This window comes from Procambarus clarkii, chromosome 8, assembly GCF_040958095.1.
Source record: "Procambarus clarkii isolate CNS0578487 chromosome 8, FALCON_Pclarkii_2.0, whole genome shotgun sequence".
In the NCBI taxonomy this organism is placed as follows: Eukaryota; Metazoa; Arthropoda; class Malacostraca; order Decapoda; family Cambaridae; genus Procambarus; species Procambarus clarkii.
Window position 1 is genome coordinate 24116315 of NC_091157.1, and position 11681 is coordinate 24127995.

Genomic DNA, 11681 nt, shown 5'->3' on the forward strand with positions numbered 1-11681 from the left:
TGGGTCACACTTTGCCTAAATCCTCCCTGCAGTTTTAAAAATATCACAAACATCCCAAATTCGACGCTTGAACCATATTTTGGAGCCAAATTCTGGTCTCTGCACGTATTCGTATTTTAAAATTACGACTTTTTATACAGAAAAAATGACAATTATTGCAAGCTGCGATGTATCACATTTTGCCCAAACCCTCCCTGCAGTTTTCAAAATATCCCAAACATCCCAAATTCGAAGCTTGGGCCATATGAAGGAGCCAAATTCTGGCTCTCTGCATGTATTCGCAGTTTGAAATTACGAATTTTATACTGAAAATATGCCCATTACTGCGAGCAGCGATGGGTCACAGTTTGCCTAAACCCTCCCTGCAGTTTTGCAAATATCCCAAACATCCCAAATTCGACGCTTGAGCCATATTTTGGAGCCAAGTTCTGGTTCTTTGCACGTATTCGCAGTTTGAAATTATGAATTTTCATACCGAAAATATTCCAATTACTGAACGCGCCGATGAGTCACATTTTGCCCAAGTCCTCCCTGCAGTTTTCAACTTTTCCCAAACATCCCAAATTCGTCCCTTGAACCATATTTTGGAGCCAAATTCTGGCTCTCTGTACGTATTCGCAGTTTGTAATTACGACTATTTATACCGAAAATATGCCAAATACTGAAAGCGGCGATGAGTCACATTTTGCCCAAACCCCCCCTGCAGTTGTCAAAATATCCCAAACATCCCAAATTCGTCCCTTGAACCATATTTTGGAGCCAAATTCTTGTTCTCTGCACGTATTCGCAGTTTGAAATTACGAATTTTTATACCGAAAATGTGCCAATTATTGAACGTGCCGATGAGTCACATTTTGGCAAAACCCTCCCTGCAGTTTTCAAAATATCCCAAACATCCCAAATTTGACGCTTGAACAATATTTTGGTGCAAAATTCTCGCTCTCTGCACGTATTCGCAGTTTTAAATTACGACTTTTTATACCGAATATATGCCAATTACTGGGATCAGCGATGCTACACATTTTGCCAAAACCCTCCCTGCAGTATTAAAAATATCACAAACATCCCAAATTCGACGCTTGAACCATATTTTGGAGCCAAATTCTGGTCTCTGCACGTATTCGCAGTTTGAAATTACGACTTTTTATACAGAAAAAAGCCAATTACTGAAAGCGGCGATGAATCACATTTTGACCTAACCCTCCCTGCAGTTTTCAAAATATCCCAAACATCCCAAATTCGACGCTTGGGCCATATTAAGGAGCCAAATTCTGGCACTCTGCATTTATTTGCAGTTTGAAATTACGAATTTTATACCGAAAATATGCCAATTACTGAGAGCGGCGATGGGTCACAGTTTGCCAAAACCCACCCTGCACTTTTGAAAATATCGCAAACATCCCAAATTCGAGTCTTGAGCAATATTTTGGAGCCAAATTCTGGTCTCTGCACGTATTCGCAGTTTGAAATTACGACTTTTTATACAGAAAAAAGCCAATTACTGAAAGCGGCGATGAATCACATTTTGACCTAACCCTCCCTGCAGTTTTCAAAATATCCCAAACATCCCAAATTCGACGCTTGGGCCATATTAAGGAGCCAAATTCTGGCACTCTGCATTTATTTGCAGTTTGAAATTACGAATTTTATACCGAAAATATGCCAATTACTGAGAGCGGCGATGGGTCACAGTTTGCCAAAACCCACCCTGCACTTTTGAAAATATCGCAAACATCCCAAATTCGAGTCTTGAGCAATATTTTGGAGCCAAATTCTGGCTCTCTGCACATATTTGCAGTCTGAAATTACGACTTATTATACCGAAAATATGCCAATTACTAAATTGCCAATTGCTAAATTGGCAACTCGTCATCCAGTGATACATAAAACAATTCAACCCAGCCTAGAGAACATAAAAAACATCATCACCAAAAAACTCTCACATCTCAACAAAGCCTACCTACACCAGAGAATAGCTGAAGGTTCGCCATCTGCAACATGGTATCTTCAGGCAACCAAATTAGAAAGGTTAAATATCCCAAAAGGAATCCACAGGGAAATAGCAGTTAGGCTATATAGACTACGTCTAGGTTACAGATGCAACTCGGAGATTGGTGAACCCTGACAGAGAGAGTGCATCTTCTGCCAAACTGTCACAGAAAAGCCATTACTTCAGTATCTTCTGGAATGTGAAGCAACCAATGACCTTAGAAGAGCTTTAAGAGTTCCTGAATCATGCAGTGGCCACCCTGAAGCCATGAACACAGCCACTCTCCTGGTCAACAAAGGTGTCCAGCAGCTGGACACCCTCATAAAGACTGTGAAGCAGTATCCTCCCCCACGATAACAGCTTGATGGTTAAATGCAACCTCAGAACACTGGGAAAAAAAGAAAAAATTGTACCACTTACAGGCTATTCATGCCCGTGCCACCTCTTGGGTGGCTTAATCTTTATCAATCATCAATATGCCAATTACTGAACGCGCCATAGAGTCACATTTTGCACTTACCCTCCCTGCAGTTTTGAAAATATCCCAATCTTGCTAATTTCGACCCTTGAACCATATTTTGGCGCCAAATTCTGGCTCTCTGCACATATTCGCAGTTTGAAGTTATGAATATTTATACTGAAAATATGCCAAATACTGAAAGCGGCGATGGGTCACATTTTGCCCAAGTCCTCCGTGCACTTTTGAAAATATCCCAAACATCCCAAATTTGACTCTTGAGTCATATTTTTGAACCAATTTCTGGCTCTCTGCACGTACTCGCAGTATGAAATTACGCCTTTATAAACCAAAAATATGCCATTACTTAACGCGCCGATGAGTCATATTGTGCCCAAACCCTCCTTGCAGTTTTTAAAATATCCCAAACATCCCAAATTCGACGCTTGAGGCATATTTTGGAGCCAATTTCTGGCTCTCTGCACGTATTCGCAGTATGAAATTACGAATTTTATACCGAAAATATGCCAGTTACTGAAAGCGGCAATGGATCACATTTTGCCCAAACTCCCCTGCAGTTTTCAAAATATCCCAAACATCCCAAATACGACTCTTGAGGCATATTTTGGAGCCAATTTCTGGCTCTCTGCACGTATTCGCAGTATGAAATTACGAATTTTATACCGAAAATATGCCAGTTACTGAAAGCGGCAATGGATCATATTCTGCCAAAACCCACCCTGCAGTTTTGAAAATATCCCAAACATCCCAAATTCGACTCTTGAGCCATATTTTGGAGCCAAATTCTGGCTCTCTGCACGTATTCGCAGCTTGAAATTACGACATTTTATACCGAAAATAGGCCAATTACTGAACCCGCCGATGAATCACATTTTGCCCAAACCCTCCCTGCAGTTTTGAAAATATCCCAAACATCCCAAACTCGACCCTTGAACCATATTTTGGAGCCAAATTCTGTCTCTCTGCACGTATTCGCTGTTTGAAATTACGACTTTTCATACCGAAAATATGCCAAATAATGAAAGCGGCGATGAGTCACATTTTGCCCAAACCCCGCCTGCAGTTTTCAAAATATCCCAAACATCCCAAATTTGTCTCTTGAGCCATATTTTTTAACCAAATTCTGGCTTTCTGCTCGTATTCGCAGTTTGAAATTACGAGTTTATAAGCCAAAAATATGCCAATTACTTAATGCGCCGATGAGTCATATTGTGCCCAAACCCTCCATGCAGTTTTTAAAATATCCTAAACATCCCAAATTTGACGCTTGAGCAATATTTTGGAGCAAAATTCTAGCTCTCTGCACGTATTCGCAGTTTGAAATTACGACTTTTTATACCGAATATTTGCCAATTACTGGGTTCAGCGATGGGTCACATTTTGCCCAAACCCTCCCTGCAGTTTTAAAAATATCACAAACATCACAAATTCAACGCTTGAACTATATTTTGGAGCCAAATTCTGGCTCTCTGCACGTATATCCCAAACATCCCAAATTCGACCCTTGAGCCATATTTTGGAGCCAAATTCTGACTCTCTGCACGTATTCGCAGTTTGAAATTACGATTTTTGTAAAGAAAAAATGCCAATTACTGAAAGCAGCGATGGATCACATTTTGCCCAAACCCTCCCTGCAGTTTTGAAAAAAATCCCAAACTTCCCAATTTCGACGCTTGGGTCATATTAAGGAGCCAAATTCTGGGTCTCTGCACGTATATCCCAAACATCCCAAATTCGACCCTTGAGCCATATTTTGGAGCCAAATTCTGGATCTTTGCACGCATTCGCAGTTTGAAATTACGACTTTTTATACCGAAAATATGCCAATTACTAAACGCGCCGATGAGTCACATTTTGCCCAAGTCCTCTCTGCAGTTATTTAAAATATCCCAAACATCCCAAATTCGACCCTTGAAACATATTTTGGAGCCAAATTCTGGCTCTCTGCACGTATTCGCAGTTTGAAATTACGACTTTTTTTACCGAAAATATGCCAAATACTGAAAGCGGTGATGGGTCACATTTTGCACAAACCCCACTGCAGTTCTCAAAATATCCCAAACATCCCAAATACGACCCTTGAGGCATATTTTGGAGCCAAATTCTGGCTCTCTGCACGTATTCGCAGTATGAAATTACGACTTTTTATACCAAGCCAGTTCTGGCTTTTTAGAGCCAGTTACTGAAAGCGGCAATGGATCACATTTTGCCCAATCCCTTCCTGCAGTTTTCAAAATATCCCTAACGTCCCAAATTCGACGCTTGAGCCATATTTTTGAGACAAATTCTGGCTCTCGGCACGTTTTCGCAGTTTGAAACTACCAATTTTATACCGAAAATATGGCAATTACTGAGAGCAGCGATGGGTCACAGTTTGCCCAAACCCACCCGGCAGTTTTGAAAATATCCCAAACATCTCAAAATCGACTTTTGAGCCATATTTTGGAGCAAAATTCTGGCTCTCTGCAGGTATTCGCAGTTTGAAATAACGACATTTTATACCGAAAATATGCCAATTACTGAACGCGCCGATGAGTCACATTTTGCCTAAACCCTCCCTGCAGTTTTAAATGTATCCCAAACATCCCAAATCGACCCTTGAACCATATTTTGGAGCCAAATTCTGGCTCTCGGCACTCATTCGCAGTTTGAAATTACGACTTTTTATACTGAAAATGTGTCACATTTTGCCTAAACCTTCTTTGCAGTTTTCATAATATTCCAAACATCCCAAATTGGACGCTTGAGCAATATTTTGGAGCAACATTCTCGCTCTCTGCACGTTTTCGCAATTTGAATTTACGACATTTTATACCGAATATATGCCAATTACTGGGATCAGCGATGGGTCACATTTTGCCCAAACCCTCCCTGCAGTTTTAAAAATATCACAAAACATCCGAAATTCGACCCTTGAATAATATTTTGGAACAAAATTCTCGGTTTCTGCACGTATTCGCAGTTTGAAAATACGACTTTTTATACCGACTATATGCCAATTACTGGGATTAGCGATGGGTCACACTTTGCCTAAATCCTCCCTGCAGTTTTAAAAATATCACAAACATCCCAAATTCGACGCTTGAACCATATTTTGGAGCCAAATTGTGGTCTCTGCACGTATTCGTATTTTAAAATTACGACTTTGTATACAGAAAAAATGACAATTACTGCAAGCTGCGATGGATCACATTTTGCCCAAACCCTCCCTGCAGTTTTCAAAATATCCCAAACATCCCAAATTCGACGCTTGGGCCATATGAAGGAGCCAAATTCTGGCTCTCTGCATGTATTCGCAGTTTGAAATTACGAATTTTATACCGAAAATATGCCAATTACTGCGAGCAGCGATGGGTCACAGTTTGCCTAAACCCTCCCTGCAGTTTTGCAAATATCCCAAACATCCCAAATTCGACGCTTGAGCCATATTTTGGAGCCAAGTTCTGGTTCTTTGCACGTATTCGCAGTTTGAAATTATGAATTTTCATACCGAAAATATTCCAATTACTGAACGCGCCGATGAGTCACATTTTGCCCAAGTCCTCCCTGCAGTTTTCAACTTTTCCCAAACATCCCAAATTCGTCCCTTGAACCATATTTTGGAGCCAAATTCTGGCTCTCTGTACGTATTCGCAGTTTGTAATTACGACTATTTATACCGAAAATATGCCAAATACTGAAAACGGCGATGAGTCACATTTTGCCCAAACCCCCCCTGCAGTTGTCAAAATATCCCAAACATCCCAAATTCGTCCCTTGAACCATATTTTGGAGCCAAATTCTTGCTCTCTGCACGTATTCGCAGTTTGAAATTACGAATTTTTATACCGAAAATGTGCCAATTATTGAACGTGCCGATGAGTCACATTTTGGCAAAACCCTCCCTGCAGTTTTCAAAATATCCCAAACATCCCAAATTTGACGCTTGAACAATATTTTGGTGCAAAATTCTTGCTCTCTGCAAGTATTCGCAGTTGTAAATTACGACTTTTTATACCGAATATATGCCAATTACTGGGATCAGCGATGCTACACATTTTGCCAAAACCCTCCCTACAGTATTAAAAATATCACAAACATCCCAAATTCGATGCTTGAACCATATTTTGGAGCCAAATTCTGGGTCTCTGCACGTATTCGCAGTTTGAAATTACGATTTTTTATACAGAAAAAGCCAATTACTGAAAGCGGCAATGAATCACATTTTGACCTAACCCTCCCTGCAGTTTTCAAAATATCCCAAACATCCCAAATTCGACGCTTGGGCCACATTAAGGAGCTAAATTCTGGCACTCTGCATTTATTTGCAGTTTGAAATTACGAATTTTATACCGAAAATATGCCAATTACTGAGAGCGGCGATGGGTCACAGTTTGCCCAAGTCCTCCATGCAGTTTTCCAAATATCCCAAATTCGACCCATGAACTATATTTTCGAGCCAAATTTTAGCTCTCGGCACGTATTCGCAGTTTGAAATTACGAATTTTTATACCGAAAATATGCCAAATACTGAAAGCGGCGATAGGTCACATTTTGCCCAAACCCCCCTGCAGTCTTCAAAATATCCCATACGTCTCAAATTCCACGCTTGAGCCATACTTTGGAGCAAAATTCTGGATCTTGGCACGTTTTCGCAGTTTGAAATTACGATTTTTATACCGAAAATATGCCAATTACTGAACGCGCCGATGAATCACATTTTCCCCATACCCTCCCTGCAGTTTTGAAAATATTCCAAACATCCCAATTTCGACCCTTGAACCATATTTTGGAGCCAAATTCTGGCTCTCTGCACGTATTCGCAGTTTGAAATTACGAATTTTCATACCGAAAATATGCCAATTACTGAACGAGCCAATGAGTCACATTTTGTCCAAGTCCTCCCTGCAGTTTTCACAATATCCCAAATATCCTAAATTTGAACCTTGAACTATATTTTGGAGCCAAATTTGGCTCTCTGCACGTAATCGCAGTTTGAAATTTCTACTTTTTATATCGAAAATATGCCAATTACTTAACGCGTCGATGAGTCACATTTTGCCCAAACCGTCCCTGCAGTTTTCAAAGTATCCCAAACATCCCAAATTTGAAGCTTGAGCAATATTTTGGAAAAAAATTCTCGATCTCTGCACGTATTCGCAGTTTGAAAATATGACTTTTTATACCGACTATATGCCAATTACGGGGATCAGCGATGGGTCACACTTTGCCCAAATCCTCCCTGCAGTTTTAAAATTATCACAAACATCCCAAATTCGACGCTTGAACCATATTTTGGAGCCAAATTCTGGCTCTCTGCAAGCATTCGCATTTTAAAATTACGACTTTTTTTTCAGAAAAAATGCCAATTACTGAGAGCTGCGACGGATCACATTTTGCCCAAACCCACCCTGCACTTTTGAAAATATCGCCAAAATCCCAAATTCGAGTCTTGAGCAATATTTTGGAGCCAAATTCTGGCTCTCTGCACATATTTGCAGTTTGAAATTACGACTTATTATACCGAAAATATGCCAATTACTAAACGCGCCATAGAGTCACATTTTGCACTTACCCTCCATGCCGTTTTGAAAATATCCCAAACTTGCTAATTTCGACCCTTGAACCATATTTTGGCGCCAAATTCTGGCTCTCTGCACATATTCGCAGTTTGAAATTACGAATATTTATACTGAAAAATATGCCAAATACTGAAAGCGGCGATGGGTCACATTATCCCAAACCCCCCTGCAGTTTTCAAAATATCCCAAACATCCCAAATACGACTCTTGAGGCATATTTTGGAGCCAATTTCTGGCACTCTGCAGGCATTCGCAGTATGAAATTACGAATTTTATACCGAAAATATGCCAGTTACTGAAAGCGCCAATGGAGCACATTCTGCCAAAACCCACCCTGCAGTTTTGAAAATATCCCAAACATCCCAAATTCGACTCTTGAGCCATATTTTGGAGCCAAATTCTGGCTCTCTGCACGTATTCGCAGCTTGAAATTACGACTTTTTATACCAAAAATAGGCCAATTACTGAACCCGCCGATGAATCACATTTTGCCCAAACCCTCCCTGCAGTTTTGAAAATATCCCAAACATCCCAAACTCGACCCTTGAACCATATTTTGGAGCCAAATTCTGTCTCTCTGCACGTATTCGCAGTTTGAAATTACGACTTTTCATACCGAAAATATGCCAAATAATGAAAGCAGAGATGAGTCACATTTTGCCCAAACCCCGCCTGCAGTTTTCAAAATATCCCAAACATCCCAAATTTGTCTCTTGAGCCATATTTTTGAACCAAATTCTGGCTTTCTGCTCTTATTCGCAGTTTGAAATTACGAGTTTATAAGCCAAAAATATGCCAATTACTTAACGCGCCGATGAGTCATATTGTGCCCAAACCCTCCATGCAGTTTTTAAAATATCCTAAACATCCCAAATTTGACGCTTGAGCAATATTTTGGAGCAAAATTCTAGCTCTCTGCACGTATTCGCAGTTTGAAATTACGACTTTTTATACCGAATATTTGCCAATTACTGGGTTCAGCGATGGGTCACATTTTGCCCAAACCCTCCCTGCAGTTTTAAAAATATCACAAACATCCCAAATTCAACGCTTGAACTATATTTTGGAGTCAAATTCTGGCTCTCTGCACGTATATCCCAAACATCCCAAATTCGACCCTTGAGCCATATTTTGGAGCCAAATTCTGACTCTCTGCACGTATTCGCAGTTTGAAATTACGATTTTTCTAAAGAAAAAATGCCAATTACTGAAAGCAGCGATGGATCACATTTTGCCCAAACCCTCCCTGCAGTTTTGAAAATATCCCAAACTTCCCAATTTCGACGCTTGTGTCATATTAAGGAGCCAAATTCTGGCTCTCTGCACGTATATCCCAAACATCCCAAATTCGACCGTTGAGCCATATTTTGGAGCCAAATTCTGGCTCTCTGCACGTATTCGCAGTTTGAAATTACTACTTTTTATATCGAAAATATGCCAAAAACTGAAAACGGCGATGGATCACATTTTGCCCAAACCCTCCCTGTAGTTTTCAAAATATCCCAAACATCCCAAATACGACCCTTGAGGCATATTTTGGAGCAAATTTCTGGCTCTCTGTACGTATTCGCAGTATGAAATTACTACTTTTTATACAGAAAATATGCCAGTTACTGACAGCGGCGATGGACCCCATTTTGCCCAAGCCCTCCCTGCAGTTTTCAAAATATCCCAAACGTCCGAAATTCGACGCTTGAACCATATTTTGGAGCCAAATTCTGGCTCTCTGCACGTATTCGCAGTTTGAAATTACGACTTTTTATACCGAAAATACGCAAATTACTGAATACGCTGATGAGTCACATTTGGCCCAAACCCTCCCTGCAGTTTTTAAAATATCCCAAACATCTCAAATTCGACCCTTGAACCATATTTTGGAGCCAAATTCTGGCTCTCTGCACGTATTCGCAGTTTGAAATTACGACTTTTTTATACCGAAAATATGCCAAATACTGAAAGCGGCGATGAGTCACATTTTGCCGAAACCCCCCATGCAGTTTTCAAAATTTCCCAAACATCCCAAATTCGACCCTTGAGCCATATTTTGGAGCCAAATTCTGGATCTTTGCACGCATTCGCAGTTTGAAATTACGACTTTTTATACCGAAAATATGCCAATTACTAAACGCGCCGAAGAGTCACATTTTGCCCAAGTCCTCTCTGCAGTTTTTAAAATATCCGAAACAGCCCAAATTCGACCCTTGAAACATATTTTGGAGCCAAATTCTGGCTCTCTGCACGTATTCGCAGTTTGAAATTACGACTTTTTTTACCGAAAATATGCCAAATACTGAAAGCGGTGATGGGTCACATTTTGCCCAAACCCCCCTGCAGTACTCAAAATATCCCAAACATCCCAAATACGACCCTTGAGGCATATTTTGGAGCAAAATTCTGGCTCTTTGCACGTATTCGCAGTATGAAATTACGACTTTTTATACCAAGCCAGTTCTGGCTTTTTAGAGCCAGTTACTGAGAGCGGCGATGGATCACATTTTGCCCAATCCCTTCCTGCAGTTTTCAAAATATCCCTAACGTCAAAAAATTCGACGATTCAGCCATATTTTTGAGACAAATTCTGGCTCTCGGCACGTTTTCGCAGTTTGAAACTACCAATTTTATACCGAAAATATGGCAATTACTGAGAGCAGCGATGGGTCACAGTTTGCCCAAACCCACCCGGCAGTTTTGAAAATATCCCAAACATCTCAAAATCGACTTTTGAGCCATATTTTGGAGCAAAATTCTGGCTCTCTGCAGGTATTCGCAGTTTGAAATAACGACATTTTATACCGAAAATATGCCAATTACTGAACGCGCCGATGAGTCACATTTTGCCCAAACCCTCCCTGCAGTTTTAAAAATATCACAAACATCCCAAATTCGACCCTTGAATAATATTTTGGAACAAAATTCTCGGTCTCTGCACGTATTCGCAGTTTGAAAATACGACTTTTTATACCGACTATATGCCAATTACTGGGATTAGCGATGGGTCACACTTTGCCTAAATCCTCCCTGCAGTTTTAAAAATATCACAAACATCCCAAATTCGACGCTTGAACCATATTTTGGAGCCAAATTCTGGTCTCTGCACGTATTCGTATTTTAAAATTACGACTTTTTATACAGAAAAAATGACAATTATTGCAAGCTGCGATGTATCACATTTTGCCCAAACCCTCCCTGCAGTTTTCAAAATATCCCAAACATCCCAAATTCGAAGCTTGGGCCATATGAAGGAGCCAAATTCTGGCTCTCTGCATGTATTCGCAGTTTGAAATTACGAATTTTATACTGAAAATATGCCAATTACTGCGAGCAGCGATGGGTCACAGTTTGCCTAAACCCTCCCTGCAGTTTTGCAAATATCCCAAACATCCCAAATTCGACGCTTGAGCCATATTTTGGAGCCAAGTTCTGGTTCTTTGCACGTATTCGCAGTTTGAAATTATGAATTTTCATACCGAAAATATTCCAATTACTGAACGCGCCGATGAGTCACATTTTGCCCAAGTCCTCCCTGCAGTTTTCAACTTTTCCCAAACATCCCAAATTCGTCCCTTGAACCATATTTTGGAGCCAAATTCTGGCTCTCTGTACGTATTCGCAGTTTACAATTACGACTATTTATACCGAAAATATGCCAAAT